This window comes from Vanessa atalanta, chromosome 3 (genome assembly GCF_905147765.1).
Source record: "Vanessa atalanta chromosome 3, ilVanAtal1.2, whole genome shotgun sequence".
Lineage (NCBI taxonomy): Eukaryota > Metazoa > Arthropoda > Insecta > Lepidoptera > Nymphalidae > Vanessa > Vanessa atalanta.
Genome location: NC_061873.1, coordinates 7,120,522 through 7,137,829, shown reverse-complemented (window position 1 = coordinate 7,137,829; position 17,308 = coordinate 7,120,522). Strand labels below are relative to the sequence as shown.

Here is a 17,308-nt window from a genome sequence, read left to right as displayed (position 1 = left end):
TATGGAAAATCAGAAGTAACGACGGTACCACAAATACCCAGACCCAAGACAACATAGAAAACTAATGTACTTTTTCTACATCGACTCGGCCGGAAATCGAACCCGGGACCTCGGAGTGGCCTAACCATGAAAACCGGTAAGTCGTCAAGACGGATTATATGAATTATGGATACATATTAAATGGACAATTACATTATATATAATATTGAAAATAGTACATTAACTTATGACCATTAGAAGGCAACAAGCATTACCTGTGTTATACGCCTTTAAACGGCTAATTCACTGATCTATCCTGTACTTAAAAAAATATGGACGCTATAAATGTTGTTAATATAATCGAATTGAATTAATATAGTTGTTATTAGATTGATACAATAAGTACTAACGGATCGTAACATAGTTACAATGGCACCAATCATTGGACGGATTTGATGGATTCAATAAAACATTTCCTCCTAAATCAATTTACTGGTTACTCGCATTACTTAGCATTTCAAAATTATCCCTCTTCATTGTTATTACAACAACGATTTCAACTTCAATATTATGATTTAATTAATCGAATCATTGCAAAACTAAGCTGATGTTTTATATATAAAACAAAGTCACTTTCTGTTCCTCTCTGTATCTCCGCTTTCTACTTCTAATCCGCTAAACGGATTTTGATACAGTTTTCACAAATATTATGAGCGATAAATGGAGTTGGTTATGTATATATAATTATAATTTGTTAATATTTTGTAAAAAATAATTGTACTGATGAATATTTTATCCCAAAAAACTGTTTTTGTTTGTTTGCATGTAAAATGTAACTGTTTTTGTTACATCAAAACAATAAACTAAAAATTTATAATTCTTACAGAACTACAGAAAAACCTACAATAGCATATGTCTAACTTCATAGATAAGAGTGTATCTAATACTATTTTATCTATTATATTACAAATTAGTAAATAGTTTTAGATTATTTACTAGGACATTTTCTCGAGAAAGAATTTCTTTTTTATCTTCCGATTTCGCCACTTCACGACACGACACCGGGTGGTCATTGGTCCACCTTATGCTGCTTTGGTGCAATCCACGATCTTCGCGCTAGAACTCGACTACTCCAATGTTCAAACATACAATTGACATATGTACATTGTTCATTCTTCTCCAGATAATATCATTTCTAATTCCATCCTTTAAAAAATAGAACGAGCATAGTTCGCCACTCCTGTGGCGTTCGTTTTTTAAAGGATGAAATCTGGATTAATCTGGTTCTCCGTAACGTAGAATATTCTTTACACTTAGCAATAAAATAAAGGGTGTTTCGTTGCCCCACTACATTATCATCTGCGTGGACAGATAATTTGCATTTAAGCGCGTAATAATGCTAGATATACACGATACGTGCGGATGTTTGCAAAGCTGTTTCGAACTGAACTATACGGTTCAGTATACTGACATGAACTATACAAATGCTCAAATCATAACGTTACAAATGTACAAATTATAATGGTTAGTTCCCATCCGCTTAACATGTTTGACATTTAAAATTATCTAAAACTATTGATTTACTAGATGAAAACCTTTTTCGCACGGGTAATATAAATAAAACCAAACGCACCAAAACTTCAAACATGGCTGCCCGTTGAACTGTCATGTCATTGAATTTCATGGATTTAATATAGAAATATCTCCATTATACGAATTTTCCAGATATCGGATTCTTCGTTGGTCTTGTAATCTACAAAATAATGTATAAAATAACATAATATTGCTTTTTTTTTAAAATTGAACTACAATATTCCAATGAATAACCTGAGGCTTTATTGTAAATGTATAGAATACTTAAATTAAATCTTTTTTTTTTTAAAGAAGGTTAGATATTGGTCTTACCTGTTGAAAGTGACCACTTTTGCACATAGATCGCAAGCATTAGATAAACCACTCCTTAAAGCGTCCATGTGCCGCTAACCAACCAACCAAGACGCCTTGTTGACGCCTGGCTGGCTCAGATGCCTTTCAAACTGGAAAACAAGAAAGCATTTATGTTTGACAATAGAGTTATTAATAAATGGCTGGTCCCAAGTGGGTTTGTACCATATCACCATATATGTAATAGCATCTTATAACTTTCCATATAAGAAAGATTTTTTTTTTTTTACTACTATATAAATATTATTTTGATGAATTAAAAAATTACTCTTTCATTTCCAAACACCTCCTGAATTTTTAGTATATAAAAATCGCGTCTATCTTCGAAAGGAATTAAAGGAAGAAGTTAGGCGGCTTGAAAGGGTGGTATTAAAAGTTTTAAATCGTCATTAGGAAGATTCATGTTCATTTATTTCAGTTTAATCATCGATAAAAAACGCCTTAGATATTTCTAATGGTCCAATAATTTATTCAGTTTGCCGGCAAAATCAGAAAGTAGCAATCCGTTAATATTGAGTATTATAATGACTAATTTTTATTTTAAAAAATAAAACAAAGGTTAATCTTTACTAATTTTTCCAAGTAACTAAAAACCAACACATCAAAATAAATTAGTTAAAATGTTACAATTAAATAAATAATCGAAATTTTAATTTAACTTATCTAAACATAGCAAAGTTTAAAAAGTATTAAAAATAGAGAAGAAAATAAACTACAAAACCTTAGAAGACTGTGGTCAGACCGAAACCTGCAATTTTCGATTGATATCCGCTTGTTCACATTATATACAGAGTGAGTAACAAAAATTGTTAGGTCTGTCCTGTATTGTATTGATAGGTAAGGCCTGCAACTGGCAACATTTTCTAAAGTATTTTTCTTTTTCTGACAAATCGCTACAGCGAACTACTTTATATTCTAAAATACTAGTTTGACTGACTGCCACCAATATTTTTTAATGTTATCCCTTTTATTCGTTACGATAATTTATAACGCAGTTTCATATGAAAAAATACTTAGTCTTTCTTTTTATATATATATTATTATGTACATTCAATTTAAGCTATTATAATAATTATTATATTTTTTTAAGGAAAAGAATTAGAAAGAAATAATATTTACAGACAGTCTAATTGGATTAACTAAAATGTAGTAAACAAATTTACTTAAACAGAGTAGAAATTCTGTTGGAAAACAAAATTTTCAATGTAAGGATTAATTCTATTGTTTCTCACGAAGTAACCTCTTCGTAAAGTATATCAGAGTGAATGCACGCCTTGTGGTTTCAAAATAGCTGCTAGGAAGCTAATTACCTAACTGGACGTAAATTGTATTTAATATTTATTAATTAACATTGGATTATGTAGCAAAATATGTAGTTTCATGTTAATAATAATGAAATGCTCCCGACAAATTTCGGTCATCGCGGACATTACCACTAACTCTAACCATATACAGTTAGACAATGCTTTTTATTAACCCAACACAGTAATATAATCCATTGCAGTAATATAATCTATCCATTAGACGAACGAGGCAGTCAAATTTAATTTAAAATACTTTATGTTCTCCTTACCATTAACATAGTAGACATTAATAAGATTATTATGTGGTAAAAAAGCAAGACATCTGCTACCGGCGTTAAGTAGATATTGGATATAACATTTTTTTTTTTAAATTGACAACTGGGCAGAGGAACAAACTTGACATATACAAAGACATTCGAAGTCTACAAATGAGCTACCGGTTAGCGTTATTTTGTTACATACAGATAACTACAGGCTCAATCGACATCTTCGTATACATCTTCGTTCCCAAGGTTGGTTATTGGTTGGCGCCTTGGCGATGGTGAATATTTCTATTCTGGTTGATATTTCTGTCTATGAGCGATTATGACGATTTACCATGAGGTGGCTCATTAGCTCGTCGGCTTACCTATATACATATAAAAAAAATTATAAAACATTGAATTTACTTGTGTAATTAAAACATTTCGGGATTGTATTTCTAGGTTCAACGATAATGGATTACCTCTGACTATTACTACACAATGAAATAATAGGTAAGTATTAGAGATATATTCACATTTATTTACTCTTAAAAGTACGTTGTCAATGGGTGGACATCCATTAGAGATATAAAAACTAATGAAACAGAACGAACTCATCTGAGAAAACAAATACTTTGCTGGAAACAATTTAAACATGAAAAAAAAATCATTTTTATTTTTTTAAATGTAATTTCTATGAAAAATAATAATGTTATACGTATTATTTGTAGCCGAGTCAGACATTGCCAACATTTTAGACAATGACTTAAAGTATCTATATAATTGGTAACTAAAGAGGTCTAAAACCACATACCTACAATACGATTATTATTGTAGATAATAATATTTCGGTTTTTATAGAAATTTCTAAAATATAGTTTTCCTAAAATGGTCCCGTTGTTTCGCATACACCAATAAGCTCTAAAACCTTTACCTCCAGAGGAGAACAGCCTTAGCTTAGCAATGGGACATATGTATATAGGATGTTACTACAATATTTCAATGATCAGCACTAAATTTACTAATATTCAGAACCAAATTGAAAATAAGGCATTTAATTTTAATATCTGATAATCGTACTGTTATGCTTTAAGTATTAAATGAACTTCCCTATAAGTTACTATAGTTACGAAGTTTTAAGTCAAACGACTTTTGTTTACAAAGATAAAACTCTAAAGAACTACAAATTCATTCCGCATTAAAAACTACAAGCGCAATAATAAAATGAAAAACACACTTTGAATCAAAGTAGCTGACAACAGAACTGCTGATTTTTTTTAAACAGTTCTAGTGCCATTTTTAGCGAGCCTTAGTATATTGAGTTATATAAAATCTGTGAACTGTAAATTATATTTTTAATAATTCCGCCATTTTGTTGATATTTCTTGCAACACATTTCAAACATAGAAATTAATTTGTTGAATGTAAATATAGCAACCTACATAAAATTGCCCAAGCGGGCACTTTTATGTAGGTTGCTATATTTACATAGGTTTCCATTCCGATTTTTTTATGGTATAGGTTACGAGCATATAGGCCATGATATGATGATGATAAGTGGTTACTACCTCCCATACACAATGGCACTGTTAGAAACATTACCCATTCCTTATTTTGCCAATGCACCACCAACCTTGGGAACTAAGATGTTATGTCTCTTGTTCCTGTAGTTACACTGGCTCACTCACCCTTCAAACTGGAACACAATACTGAGTACTGAGTATTTTTTTTTGGCGAACACAATTACAATTACAATACTGAGTACTGTTGTTTAGCGATATCTGATGAATGGGTGGTACCTACCCAGACGACAAAAAGCCCTACCACCAAGTAAATCAACCATTAACTATGCAACATGTTGGTTAATCATACGCCACATCAGTTATTCATATTTATAGTACTTGCAAGATGCAAAACTGTCACCATATCTACTGAATAGTTATACCATATAAATTTTCACGAAGTGAAAATATTAACACACAGACAATAGTAATAATAATAGCTACGAATGATAGCAATTGGTCAATGAGCTGTAGATAAAGATATTTAGATATTAAGCTGTAAAGTGTTTATTCAATTTACTAGTATTATAATTTTTACAGTACATGCCAGTTCAAGTGGAAGTGAACAGTAAACACTAACCATAGAGTGCCATCTTCTTGTCTGTCTTCCTTTTATATAAATAAAAACATATGCAGGTATAATAAGTGTTTATATGGTGTCTTACATTCATGTGTAAATTACGAGCATAACACAAACTAATTGTGGATCGTGTTTATCTCACACGACTAGAAGAAATCTTTTTGTAAACTGAACGCGAATTTACAGGTAGTGAACTGTTTATATAGCACTTTACTTTGGCAGAGGTAAAGTGTAATGTAAATAAAGGGATTTTGTAAGTATAATAGAAAATTTACTACGAATACATTGGTTGTCGTTATTTGATTAAAAAAAACCTATAGTGATGTACTTGAAACAAATAATAATATATATAATAATAATACCTAAAATATAAAATAAGAGTAAGAAAAACTATTCCAATCTTTTATTCTATTCAATTTATTTAATTCTATATTTTATCCTAAATAAAAATAACATATCTATTTAATGAAACTAATAAATGCTTGTTTATATTTAACGTATATTAATTTCGTTTGTATTTTAAAATTTATTAAAACAATGTTTGACAAATGTTTGACAAATTAGGAACACTTATTGAATCGCTGTGATAGCTTTTTCTAGTGTAAGAGGAACTTCCGTTCATTAAAGAAGATAACAGATACTTACCTACTTAAAGTGTTTTAAAATGAACCTAGGTATTTTCTTTACTACATTCTTCCAGATTTTAATTTTAAAATCATGAAATACGCATACATGTTTAGTTATATTAATTACTATATGTGGTTTAAATATTTCATAATACTTGTTGTATGATATTTATATAATATATTTGGCAGTTTTATCTTTGTTTTATAGTTTTTGTTTGTTTTTTTTTTAATACAGAAAACAAAAGCCTTGATGTTTTGCCATAAATTTTCGTACATAGATAATAAATATATTACGTAATTTAAATAAAGAAAATGAGTAAAAACTTAGTTTGTTCCCGATCTTCTCGATAAAATTTTTATTACGAAGCGGTAGTTTGCATTTAATTTAATCTGTTTAATAGCTATTCAAAAGTTATTATAAGGGGCTACTTGATAATAGCACTTTATTCAGTATTAATTCTGTTAATTCTGATATTGAAATTTTCTTTGTAAAAATATATATTAAGTTATCAAATTTAAGAATCGACATGGCAATTACTTTTGTCTTTTAGACAGAGATTTCAAACTGCAAACATTGGATGTGTAAAGTTATTCCGATTTCCGAGAAACACCTTTGTGACTCCCGTTACTTTGGTATTATTATGTTTGTATATCAAATAAAAGTTACCTATATAAACAAAGCTACCTACATGATATATTTATATTTAAATCACACATATGTTTATAGGCATTTGTAGGAAAGATCTCGATTCGATTCCATTTCGAATTAACAACAATACGTGATGATGTTTACGATGCATTACGAGAAGCAGTCATTGGTTGTAGCAACCGGCATTTTTAATGTGTTTAGTTGATAACCGCGTGCCGCGCGTGGCGCTCGTGCCTCTATTAAAGTCACACGAGTTATTGTTCATAATTATTCTTTCTTTGACCCATTTTCGTCGCGTATTCCTCTCTTTTAATCGCTAGTTCGTTCGGAATATACATTTGTGTAAAGTCGCCTACGCTAGCCTGCACCGGAGGCGTTCCTAACTGATTGGATTGTCAAGTTGTATACACTATTTGTAGATAATATAAAAGGTGGTCGAAATTTTACAAACAACAGCATCAATAATTGATCAAGGTATAACGAATTTGATTTATATTATATTCGTGTATGGTATACGTTTATATGTTTTATGGGTACGAAAGTTATCGTACAATTACTTTTGTTATAATTATAATTACATTGCGTTCAAAAAAAGTGCAACCATGAATGTGCACCAAATAATTAGTTACAGGTTGTGAATAAAAATTAAAAAAAAATTGGGTGAATTCGACCAATGGTGATACAAATGCAAATATGATAAAAAAAAAAAAATTTCCCGTCTTATTAAATATAATCGATTGCCGTATTGATTTTTCGTCGAGTATTGGAATTGCAATTCAACGAATGAATATAAGATGCGTTCTTGTCACTATTGCAGTAGGTATTTTTTTAGAAACTTATGACTAAATTGTAATTTAATTACATCTTAGTAGTATTTTATATGTAAACATGAACTAACTTTACGACCGAAATGATTTATGATTTGAATCGTGTTAACATTCAAACTTGAATGACTTTTAGTTTTATACTAATCAAATTATTTATATTAACAGCATAAGTACGTTATAAAGTATTTACTAAAGAATAACCTCAAACAATATTTCATAAAACTTTTTTAATTTAATATAGGGAGGCTGACTGGCAAATGGACCATCTGTTCGTAGGTTGGTGCCATGGCCCATACACACTGACCTTAAGACCGTACCACCGTCAATGATCCACCAGTCTTGTGTCTGTAATTACACTCAATCCTTTAAACTGGAATACAACATACAAACTATGTATTGCTGTTTGGCAGTATAATATGTGACTCAAGCTAACACCAATTAAACTTACATAAAACGATATATTTATTTATATATGTTTATCTTTTATTTACTTTCATATATCATATTTGATTAAAATTATATGAATAGATGATATGAATAGTCATAATGTGGAATAAAAGTTTTAAACGTGTAATCGTATCCAACTTTTATCGTTCATTGAATTCACGGTAAACTAAAGTACTAAATCCGATTAGTAACGGACATTCATCTAATAATGAATTGTAGGTCCAAAATAATCTTTGCTTGTAACATTACATTTATTAGTCTATTATGTCAACGTTATTGAACAGAAAATTTTCTACAGAATCTTCTACAGATCGTTCTACTACAGAAATCTTACAACGTTCACAGATTTTAGTCATTAGACAAAACAAACCGCTATGTCCTTGCGTTTTCAATCTGTAATATCTTCGAAAATATTCATTTAAATTACATGCTGTTAAGGGCCATATTGATCTATATTAAATGCACAATGTATTTAAAGTATTTAATTGGATAAGTACTCTACTATATTGTTCATGTATTATACATATAAACCTTCCTCTTAAATCAATCTATCTATTTAAAAAAAAACCGCATTAAAATCGGTTGCGTAATTTTAAAGATATATACATATGGACCGACAGCGGTAAGCGACTTTGTTTTATACTATGTAATGACGAAATCTTTAATGAATATTTTATAAATAACTTTTAAAACAAATACAATAACAGTATCGTGTCCCACGGCTGGGCGAAGACCTCGACAATCAATGATAAAGTTTATAGGTATCTTATTCTATCAGGTTGTTTCATGGGTGAAATGATTTACCTCATGATACATTCATTCATCATTGACGAATTGTAAACACAAATTGAATATTTTAATGTCGCGTTCCTCGGATAAGATTCACGTGTTCTAGTCACTAACCAAATACAATAAATATAAAATTAATAATAATGTTTCAAATTAATAATAGTAATGCTTTCTCTTAATACTAATGTTTCAAACAAAATATATTGGCTAACATAACTTTGGATTTTAAATGTTGAAAAAGTGTAACTACTGAGTTTCTTGTCGGTTCTTCTCGGTAGAATCTACATTCCGAACTTGTGGTAGCTTCATTTAATATAGTTTGTAAAATGACGATTCGGAAGTGCTTGTAAAAAGCCTACTTGAATAAAGTATATTTTGATTTTGATGCAAAGTAGAGATCTCATCAACCAAATAAAAAATAAATAGTATATTTATCTAAAAAAAAATATATGCAACATTAAATATACGATACAACCTATGCGTTCGAAACTTTAAGTTATTTAATTTATTTATTTATTGATAAAGTTACACCATCAACTTATCACTAATCACTAAGCACTTAAAATATCTTAAAATATCTGATGTGGCTAACATTCAAAGTGATACGTTTTTAAAGAATTTAACTCCTTACCAGACAGAAAGACAGATAAATTAAAAACCTTAATGCACTTAATTAAAAAATCACAAATATAAAATGTAGACCGACACCAATAGCGATCGCTTACAGCCTACTCGGCCATAACGATAGAATAATTCTAGTATATATTGTGATTGTGAATAATATTTAAATTGTATAATGTGCACCGGTTGTTGGGTAAATATTAAAAGACATTAATTTAAAAGCGTAGCCGGATATGATAACTTTTATTTTATAATGATATGTGGGTATATCATTACAATTGAATTCGTACGAAGTTGGATTGGATGTCAGTACACAAATAATAAGAAGAACTGATAAGACAATTTTCATAGTAAAGCGGAGTTTCGAGTTTGTATTTAATTTGTCTATACGTTCTTGGAACTAATTTTATCTGGCTCTGTAAATTCACGAAAGTTGGGAATACGTCGACAAGAACATTATCAAACTCCTGTCTTTCTTGCCTCCGGCATTTGGAACATTTTCATTACTGGCAATGATTGAGTAGGAAGGAATTGAAGATGAAATAAGAATACAGAGAATGTTTGAATTGAAAACTCATTTAAGTAGTTAGATTTGATCTAAGAAAAAATTTAGATTTTTTTTCAGTTTTGCTTGATCAAATAACACCAATACTTTTATTTATATACATTTCTACTACAAAAAAACATTAATATAACAATATCTGCTAGATGCGAACAATGCATGCCTATTAAATAACAAACTTAAACGTGGCCATTACACCAAAAACAATAAAAAGTTATTATAACTTAACAATCTTTATTTACTACTAAAATCTACACAAAACTTACTTGTTTTATAGTTGGGATGAAGTGAAATATATTTTACATAACAATTTGCAAAAAATATGGATTTGGTAAATTGGACGATGTTTATATAAATGTTTGTGTTAGATAAACAAAACGACTTTCAAATTAGTAGGTCACTGCCCAACGAGGCACTACAAATCTTAACGCTTAACTAACTACGAAAGTATACATAAGTACAAGAGGCTTAATTCATGCCAGCCGACTAATCTATTATAACTTTTATCAGAAAAATACATCTGTAATCATTTAACGCTCATTTAGTGAGCTAAATTTATAGTGTAGAAGACGAGATTCGTATTTAGGTAATTGTTTATATTCGTCAATGATAGTGGATATAAAAATCTTTTTAGGTGCGTTATATTTTGTCACAATATTTAAAACCTGGATTCCATACTATGCTATGATATTTCATGTAAAATATTGTTAAACATAAGAATAATAATAATCCAGAATCCTATCTTAATATAAAATAATACAATGCTACTTTCTTATCCTGCTTAAGTCAGAAGTAAATACTTGATGGTATAGAGTAAATAGATCAACGTAAGATGGCGTCTAGCGATGTGAAAGTATGATCCTGAATTACCGACTTCTTTCGATAAAGTAAAAATAGGAAAATTAGTATAGTAAATTAGTATAGGATTTATTTAAAATCGACTAATTCGTGGGGGCCACATTTTTTACTTTCTTTAACATTGGTACCTATAATCTATTCCAACCATAAGAGGAGAAAAGTCAAATAAACAACATTTGACAGCAAATTGACGCGATATCATTGGTCAAGAGTTTGAATAGTCTATGATATTCACTATGGATTTGCGAAAAAATGAAAAGAAAAATCAAGTGGAATAAGTAGTTAAGTGTAATAAATACAACAGTATTAGTTTTGTATTATAAATAAAGATGTATTAATAAATAACTCTTAGTAGTGCACAATATAGCTGAGTTATTAATAACAAATCGCATGAAATACGTAAATATAAGGTTTGTTTATCTTTATTCCTACTTCGATTGAAAGAAGGTGTTCGTAGGACACGTAATAAAAAAACGTAATTGTATTTGTAATGGATATAATATATATAATATACCATTGCCTAAAGATGATAGCAATTGAAATCCATATATTAATTAGCGATCACGTAATACAGATACTGTATTCAAATTAGACACAATTTACCGAAATTCATCATTCGCATCGCTTTGAAGTAATGTTTACCCAAAATCCAATATCCGGCTTGATATTGACCAAATATAAGGATAGTTACCGGTTTACCCGATTCATCTTTAACAGCCAATATAAAAATAAAATAGGTTTTTGTTTTGTGGTCCATTTTTTATCCATATGGAATCCACAATGTCAAAACTGTCAAATTAAGAATAAATATTAGAATATATCAACAATTCACTTACAAAAACTCTGAAATAACACGTACTTGTAACTGTTTTGGATTTGACATTCAAGGCGAATGAGGTTTTTGCCTTTTAAAGAACAATAGAAAAGGATTAGTATAATTTTTCCACGACTTTTTTGCTCGTTATCTGTATACATGATATGGACATTTAGCTAATGTACATAAAAGCCGATTACCTTTTATAATAGATAAGCTCACCGAGCAATGCGTGCTTTGGTGGGGAGCATTGACTGGTCCAATTTTTATTTTATACCAATGTGCCTTTGTAGTTTTAAGCATCATTTGTAACAAAAAAATATTTTCTTAGACGAAATCAAGTTCGCCTTTTACATATGCATTTTGATTAAATTAAGATTTCACTACCTTTATACCTTAAGTCGATATCTGGTCGAAAGAAGGGTAAGATTCATTCAGCTTTCAGTGAGACGCCTTTATGAAAATCTAAATATTTCGTTTAAATTTAGAAATCAAAGCGGAATAAGTCGTTAACCTTTATATATTACACCTTAATCTTAGTTTTATAAAAAAAAAAAGCAATGCATTTACAAAATTTTTATTTCTAAATGTCATTTTTTTATATTCAATATAATTATAATTAGTTATTTTTATTATTCTAATACAAAAGTAATAACAATTATGAATTTTATTACAATATTATCTATAAAAATAATATTTTATAGAAATTCAATTTACATGTCATAAGTAATAGGCACATAGGAATAAATAGATCAGTTATAAACGTATTATACAAGTAATTGTGATTATTATAATTTGATGCATGAACCCCTTTCGGGTGCAGGCCTTTTCCAAAGATTCCCATTTGTTGCTGTCTGGCGATTTTTATCCATTGCGGTCCAGCGACTTTTCTTCAACTTCGACTTCACGCCGCTTGCCCTTAGGGCCGACCCATATAGTAATTTTAATTGCCCATCTCTTAATACGTGCTATATGTCTAGCCATTTCAATTTCAATATTTGAGCATATTTAAGTGCATCTACTGAATTGGTTAGGCTTCTTATTTTTGTATGACGGAATTTGTGGGGTTTTTCGTATTTTGAGCATGCTATGTTACATTTCCCTCTATCACGTTATTGTTTTATTCTAGATGTTATTGGTGAATTTCCGCATCTGACAAGCATATGTAAGACATGGTTAAATGCAAGTGTCCACCATTTTCCATAAAACTTCTATTGGAAAATTACTTTTCATTACTTCTTTGTACCTCAAGAACTTATTCCAGGTAATTCTTGACATACGCTTCACTCTTAGTTATTGCTATTCACATGTTCATCACAATTCCAGGTTGTTTCACTATGTTAAATAGCATCATTTAAAAAGCGTTAACTCTCTAGGTAGCTCTGTCTCAACCTTTTTTGCTTGAATGTTTAAAGTGCGATTTTAATTGAATTATTTATTTACCTTCAAATGAATGTACAAAGTCTCTTAATTAAGGTCAAGTTTATTAAAATATTTACGAGACGATTTAGATTAATAATTAATTTTATCCGAAACTCAAAGTTAAGACTTTCTTTGGAAGTTTATTATTATCAATTATTTTTTTCCTCATAATCCAAATTAGTGAGACTCATTGTCAATCAGGTATTGTTTATAAAATTTTCACACTCATACTAATTCAGAATAAACGATTATTTTCCTCTGCTAATTTTGTAATGAATTATCTCCGGGACCTGAGATAATCTAATTGATAGAATCGTTAATCAAATAGGCACAGAAGCCTCTTTAACAGAAGGGGCGATATATCTTCCAAATTTACGAATTGTTACTTTGGTACTTTATTGAAACTAATTTAGTTGTAATATTCATAACCACTCCGCCTTCATCTAAAAGATTAATTGTCTTTTGAACTAATATCCATCATCAATATTAAAATGAGTATGATGATGATAGTAAATGTCACTACTACCCATAGAATTGGCGCCGAAAGAAGTTTTAACCATACTATATATGTATTTGTCCCTTAGGCCTATTGTTACACTGGCTCACTAACTGCTTAAAACAAACTATTCACTGCCTGCTCAAAATTCGTCTGAACAATTAAATTAAAAATAAAACTGCGAAGGTGAACATTTTCCACGTTATACTATTAGAAATTTTAAACGCTTTGTTTAATTTTTTTTAATATTCATTCAGAGATAGCTCTAGACGTCTCAACTATACGTAACCGGTTTGTCAATAAGAGTAGAAGACTCAAATTCGTTTTATAATATTTATTCATAATATTCTACTTATTAATATCTCAGTAAATCGTTTTTCGATTGAAAACATTCGTCTTTTTAACAATCAAGTCCAATTTAATATTTATAAAAAATAAGTCTTTAGCTGCGACTTCACCTGATTCAATGAAATATGTAATTAAATTCCGTAACAAAAGTAAGCTAGGTTTCTTATCGGTTCTTCTCGGTAGAATCAACATTCCAAACGATTAATAGCTTTACACTCAATTTAATCCTTTAAAATTACCTAAACTTGTTTTTATTCTGATTAACATTGAATTCCAAAATGCTATATTTTTTTATGTAAGAATGTTGTATGTTAGTAATACCGCATTGTAAGAAATTACTAACGTTCCCATTTACCCCTCCAATTAAATATTATAGCTATTTAATTTGCTAGGAGTGGGGACGACAATAGCCCAAGGGGTCTGGATCGAACCTGTGACTTTTTAAATCGCTAGGCGGCCGTTGACGCGATAGATTACACAGTATTACTTTGTACTTTCATTCAATGAAATGATTTAATACAAATTACATTCTTGACTAACGGATATTATTTTAAAATAGAACAGCATTGCATTTGTGAAATGATTTTAATATTCTTTTACCAAAAATATTTTTGCAAAAGCAATTCTGTGCCAGTGTCGTCCATTGCGCTACTTTTTTATACATATAGTTTATTAAATATCTAGATATATTTTCGAATACCATTATACTTAATTCCCTCGAAGCTGTAACAAAACTTTTTAAAATTATTCTTGGCTGTTCGAAATGGATAAGGACTAATTAAAAGGAGAGTTATAAAAATTGTTTTTAGACAAGTCATCATCATACCGCTCTTCTTACTTTTTTTTAAAACAAATCCATGTTATATTATATCAAATTATTCTCGATAATTAATTATTGTTAAATCTTTTATTTTTTTCGAATGAATAAATAAGAATTATAATTAATTATTTATTATGGACTACCTGATTGTTTAATCATTACAAACTTTAAACTTTCCAGTTGTAGTTCTAATAAATATATATATTTTTAAATATCATCAACATGTAAATTTTTTGAGATAAATTAATAGATAGAAGCGGAAAAATAACGTACAATGAAAATGTGACCACAAAAGAATGAAATTATATTTAGTTAACAGGTTTTACTTCATGAAAAAAACAAACTCATAGGTACTTGTTTATTTGAAAGAATTCTTTGTTTTAAACAATATAAGTACTGTATTGAAAAAAAAGAAACGTTATTTGACCTTGTATAGGAAATTTAAATATATTTTTTATAAATGTAGAGGTTCATATCCAAATTTGGGGGCCAGTGAATTTCTGAGAAAAATGATTTTACTATGAAAGTGTGTTTAGAACTCGATAACTAAGCGTGATAATGCGCAAAATACATAGAAATAGAGATAACTGTCATTAATATTTAATTTAAAAAATACAGACAAAACATTTGTTTAGCGTTTAACAATCTTAAATTGAAATAATCTTAGAATTGAATTTAAATAAATATCGACCTTTTAAATAACAAATGTGTACAACTAAAAAGGTTTTATTTATTCTCAATAAACATTATATAGCGGTTGTACAGTTAAACAATGCTTCGTCTTCTTCTTTTGAATGTCAAATTGCTGGTGACAGAAAGAGAGAGTCGGTGTATCACCGCTTAACAGCGTTTATAAATAAGACCTTATATGTGCATCGTGACTCATTACCCGTTATACTTTTAAATAATAATTACATATTGAACAATGTGCTTGTTTAATATTTTCACAAATTATTACGAATCCTTAAATTTTGTGTCATACACATCATATCATGCAATGCCAAGTCTTAGGCTTGATTATATCTAACTATAAAAAGACAATTATCGTACTTATATCAAAATTGCATAAAAAGCGTTGTCGTATGTTTACGATTAGATGTAAAATATTTTATAACAGATATGCATTTGTTTTTATGTGACTTTGCATATAACAAACTATGTTGGATGACCTTACTACGTACATATGTGTGCGTCCACTTTGTCTCTTTATACATACAAATATTATAGAATTTTACCATCTTATTGTTTACAAGAAGCAAGCGTCTTTACAAGACGCAGCTTATTTCTAATAGCCGAGCTGATAAACTATTAATATATTAATCGGGCAAATACTTATATATTTCTTCATAATTACATATATATTTTTTACCTACTAGTTTTCGCCCGCGTGTAGGTTATGTTGGGTTGGGTGACTTTACGTTTTAGGGGTAAAAAATATGTCCTTCCTAGGGTTTCAAAAACCATCAAAAATTCGATTCAGTGGTTAGACTTAAAATTGTAACCAGACGGACATTAAAGAGCCTTTTGCCTTCGCATTTATAATATTAATATAGATTAAGCAAAAAACTTCGCTTGCAATTGAGTGGCTTGTATAGTTAGTTATAATTTTGATTCGTTGACCATTTCCTTAAATATTAAATGGTTACTATAAGTTATCAATAAAAGATACGCGGTGTTTATGGCAGACATTATAGAAACAGACAAATCTTGTAAAAAGTTTTTATGCATTTGTTATTGCTTCGCCAACGTTTGCTTGTAAAGCGTACGGTCAATTTTCTTTAAATTGACATTGAAATAAAAAATATGGTCTGGTTAATTATCTTAAAAAATATATAGCGTAGAAACATGAGATCACTAAAGCATAATCAAGAATGTATGATCAAACATAATGTGAAGGTTCCTATCAGAATAATGTGATTTAAAAAAAAAAACAAATGAGGAAAGTCAACTTTTATAATATTAATATTTTTTTTTTCTATCATATAATTTTTATTAATTCTCATTCACTATCTCGAACGAGCTGTTTAGTGAATTATTGAGTGAAATGAAGTGATAAATGAAATGCCTCTTCTGGTAGACATTTTATTTACATTGGTTTAGTAGGTTTATTAGGTAGTTAACGCAAATAAACATATCCTTATTTATTAATATAGATGATTTGATTATTATAATTTTCAATTAGAACAACCGGCCTCAACTTTGCTTAAATTAAAAAAAATAACTATATATACATAAGTGCGTTGTTAGTGCGACGTGAACGATGAGATTAATTGAAGTTAAACACAGAGAGTGCAGCAATCGTGAAAATTTAAAGTAATCTTTTTCAGTGCGATTGAAAGTTAAAGAACATAAGTATTTCTAATGTTTCAACATTTGAAAAATATGATTTAATTTGCAACCTTTCTTAGACATGACATT

General features: G+C 29.3%; 1 protein-coding gene across 1 annotated transcript in view; it reads left to right on the top strand.

Moving 5' to 3' along the window:
• Positions 1–7,100: 7,100 nt before the first annotated feature.
• The window catches only part of LOC125077006, a 36,950-nt gene continuing 26,742 nt past the window's right edge, over positions 7,101–17,308 (top strand). The window contains exon 1 of the mRNA XM_047688777.1: positions 7,101–7,360. The gene's annotated coding sequence lies outside the window, so the exon portion shown is untranslated. The remainder of the gene's footprint in view (positions 7,361–17,308) is intronic.